Below are 4,190 nucleotides of genomic sequence, written 5' to 3'. Positions count from 1 at the left end.
TTTCCCTTTCTCCCTCAATATATTTAGGCTCAGCAGCCTAACAAGTCACATGTACCTGGAAAAAGCATGTTTTCTAAAGCCACGTGTAGCACCAATTTTTCTACATGGCTGCAGAATTTAATGGGGAAACGTATTTTTCTTTGTGTCAGTCTCTGCTAGTGCTTTGTGTATTTGTCCTGTAAAGTGCTTGATAAACATGAGCCAGGAAAACCACCAGATGGGAGGAGAGAAGAAAATGGGAGGATGTGTGCTTTAGCCTTTGCACTTCAATCATTTTAAATAATTAAAGCTGATGGTCTACCTTTAACAGTCTGGACAGGTTGGGTAAGCATTAGAAACATCCAGTCCTCGATACTGCAGTGATGAGCGTATTGCAAAGATGCAGATATGGGTGTACATGTTTGTGTAGTGGTTTGCTTTTTTTCCCCCCTCCCCTTGCATTTCTATAAAAACAAGTTCACATCTTAGCACCATCGGCCCTTTGGGGGAGAAGCAAGAGTTTACAGTTCAAGAGTTGAAGTGCACAGTTCATTTCATGGGGTCTTTGAAGAACTCAAACTTGTCTTGTTAGGGCTATGTGGCCATTGGATCTTACAGTACTTTTTGCGAGTGGTTGTGAAGGCCTGTCCTTTTGTCCCTGGCATCTTGTTTTAAAGCAATAAAAGCTTAGAAGCCCCGATTTATTTTTCCTTTGAAACCAGTGTGTTACAAATAATGCCATGGGTTTGCCCATTATAAGGTGGTCCAGTGGACAGAGCCCAGGTCTACAGGATGATTTGTGTTCCTGACTCCTATGCATCCTTGTTGCAAACACCTTTAGATCCGTCTGCTAGCACAGGTTGCTGATGCTGGCGAGAAATGTGCTAACGCTAGCGCAAGTAAATAGCCTAATTTAGACTTGGGGCACTTTTTTCACCTTCCTGTGGTGTGACAGTAGGACTAGTGTCATAAGTTTGTGCATCCTGCTCCTTTTTTAAAATGCATTAATATGCAACAAGGGTATCCGGAGGCTGGGGTGGAGGGCTTTCTAAAGTGCATGTCATGCTGGTCAGTGCATCAAACTGGACAGAGAGCCGTTTATCCACTCTCTGGGAGCAGTGTCCACCACCCATGCCAGCGACCTGAATGAACAACTTCTGGAGCCTTGTAAGAACATCTGCCGTCTTCAGGCTGGCCTCTGCTGTGCTGCTCTGCTTTCTCCTTCCTCCCCCACAAGCTGTTTTTATGCTAATCCTGAATACCAATTACATGATCAGGCAGGGTTCAGAATAACAGAGATCAGTCCTTTATGGCTCCTTGGTTATATATGACTCTGCTTTTAATGTTTCTGTGCCTAATGTGTGTAAGAGAGGTTTTGATTCTGCCCTCTTTTCTTCTCCCTTCCCGCCCCATGTGGGCATGCTGAGTGCATGAAGAACTTATCTGCAGGGTAACCTCCATGGCAAGCAGTTTTCTTGCCCTCTGTGCTGTGTGCGATCAGGGTACCCTGGCTCTACCGAGAGCAGCTGTGAGCACATTAGCTGCCCCACCCTCTGGCAAGCAGACGCCAGTGGCAGAATTGGAGAGAGAATCCTTACACTTGAGGTCAGCAAACAAGATGCAGAAGATTCAAGATAAGGAATCAAAACATCCAGAAGAAACAAGTGCACCAAACGGGAGGCAAAAGAAATGCTTCCCGCCCACTCACACAGTAATACATGGTCCTGCCAAGTGTTTTGCTTTTGGGAGGAAATGAAGCTGTTTTGATTAAATCTTATTGAGGACCTGATCCTGCAGTTGGGTGATCCGAGGTAAGCAAAGCTCTACTGTCGCAAGCAGAGGCTGTGGGTAAAGGCAAGCGAGCAGGCGTAGTAAAGGGATCAAGGCATGGGCAGACACCGAACGTTTTGTAGATTGTAGAGCAGGAGGAAAAACAATCATCAGCACCCACAGGCCGTGGCTGTAATGTGGTCCTGCTGTGATTTAGTGTGATTCTGTATGGGGAGGTTTGCTAGCACCCGCATGTTTGATTTAGTGAAAGAGCTAAGGGCCATGAGAAACTCTGGTGTCCTATTCAGCAGCCTCAGAAACAAACACGAGTCTCCAAAACTCACTTGTTCCTTCTTCCCCAGCATGGTGGACTCTGTTCTCCTCTCTGGCCTGGAGCTAGAGGCTCGTCAGTGTGATGCTGAACGCTGCCATGTTCGCCACTTCCAGCTGCGTGCTTCTGCTCTCAGCTCCCCACCCAGGACAGGGCAAGGCCAAGCCTTGTGGGTGTTTTGCCCGTGTTAGACTCTGTACTGTGTGGCCTTTCTTATAGGGCTGCAGTTTGGGAGGCAGCCAGCTTATGTAAAAGAAAACCTTCTGTATGCAGTATCCACAAGAGGAAGCAGTAGTAGAAAAATGACTTTGGGTGGCATGTGTTTTAGGATGACTCGCTTTAAAAGCTGCTTCCCAGCATTGCCCTGACGGAGGACAATGACTTACTGTTTGTGCATTGAACGTGTGCCACCCTAATGTTGTTTGTGGGATGGCCCCAAGTTTGTGCAGTCACTCTCCAGTGACTCACCCTGTCAGGCCTTTATGTCAGCAAGTACTTCCATAATTAGAAGGTGGGATCAGCAGTGCTGCCACAATGGGGAAGTCTGTCTGTCAGATAGCCCAACAGTTTGGGTTGGTTTGCTTTTTACCCTTTCTGTATGGAAAAGGGTTGAAAAGGGTCCAGATCTTGGGGTGTTGTCCTAGCACTTCAAACTAGCTGCACAAGCATTAAACCAAGCTCGAAAGCTTTCTCTATCTACTGACTAAGAATTTGACAGAATAGAGCCATTTCCTTTTGTGTTTCCTGCCCCTTTCGTTCTCTCCCTCCACAAGTGTGAAAAAAGAGAAGACTATTTCTGTGCGAATCAACGTTAGAAAAGAGCTATCGTTAAGGATCTTTCAGAAGAACCTCAGATCATGATTTCCGCAGTGACGTCCCTGTTACATCATATCTGGTGTTCGTAAAGTCTGGCACAGAATGAAGAGGGAGTTTCCTTTTTCATTTGTATGTGCGAATTGAGTAGATTTTGCCCCCTCCCCTAAAGACACCAAGCAATGTGTGTTTGGGAGGAAGAGGCAGAGAGTTTCAGCACAACCTTGTGCACCAAAGAGCAGCAGGTAGATCCATCTTGTCTCAGTTATGGCCCTGCAACGTGGCTGTACAGTTGTAACTGTGCAGGATTTGTCCCAGTATTCACATGCCCTGTATGCTGAGCAGAGGGGAAGAACTGCTCATGGACTCGGACCCAGGGGTGCCAAAGTAATCAAGTCCCAAGTTACTTGGGTCCAACATGTTTGCTGTGTCCTCATAGCACTGAACACTCTGTGTGATGGATGTGAAGCTCTTTAAAGGACTGAGTGCTATTGATGCAAAAAAAGTGTGAATTTGTTGTTTATCCAGGGGAGAGGCGGTGATTTCGGGGTGGAGGTGGATGCAGCCATGTGCAGGTTCTGTGCAAATTTTCCAGTCTCTGTGTGCGGTGACATATGTAGGTCTTGACCTACGGATCCCCCTGCTTCTGTCCTGAGATCTCTGCACCGCACAGCTCTCTGCTGCGCTCTCCTGACCCAGCTACCTCGGTCTGAGGCTGCCCGAGCAGGATCTTCCATGGTGGGTGGTGATTTTTTTTGGTGCGAGTCACTGTCCAGTGGGCAGCACGGCCAGACCATCAGGATGTTTTAAAATCAGGAAGCTAAAATATTAATCTAGTCCTCCACAAATCAAGCTTCAGCACGAATGTTGCATCTGGAAGGGGAAATCCACCCTGAATTTCCAGCCAAAGGAAAGCAAGTTCTTTTTCCTTGAGACTGCATCTTTCTGTGGATTGCATTCTTGTGTTCCCTTTCTCTCTTCACACCCTACTCGTGCTTCCAGACCTTTGTTCTGCTCAGCCTCTCCCCCACCAGGGATTTCGCCAATAAATCGTCCTGCTGGTTACCCTGCAGGATGCAGTGAAGTCTTCATCTCCCCTATTTTTTTTAAATTGTTTTTATGGAAAATGTTGCTGCATGTTATCCTAAACTGGTGATAAATCAGTGTAAAAGAGCCTCCATGTACAAATGTCAGTGACAAGCTATCCTGAATGGAGCAGTTCCTGCTCCATGTTGAGGTTGCTGAAAGATTTTTTTTCCTTAACTGAAAAACTCCCCAGCTACCTAAATCAGCAGGA

At 46.6% G+C, this 4,190-nt stretch overlaps 1 protein-coding gene across 1 annotated transcript in view; it reads left to right on the top strand.

Moving 5' to 3' along the window:
- Positions 1-4,190, top strand: part of AMZ2 (archaelysin family metallopeptidase 2) — a 28,395-nt gene that overhangs the window by 7,563 nt on the left and 16,642 nt on the right. The window lies entirely within an intron of this gene.

The sequence above is a fragment of the Alligator sinensis genome, unplaced genomic scaffold (genome assembly GCF_000455745.1).
Source record: "Alligator sinensis unplaced genomic scaffold, ASM45574v1 scaffold282_2, whole genome shotgun sequence".
Lineage (NCBI taxonomy): Eukaryota > Metazoa > Chordata > Crocodylia > Alligatoridae > Alligator > Alligator sinensis.
This window is presented reverse-complemented; position numbering and strand designations above follow the sequence as displayed.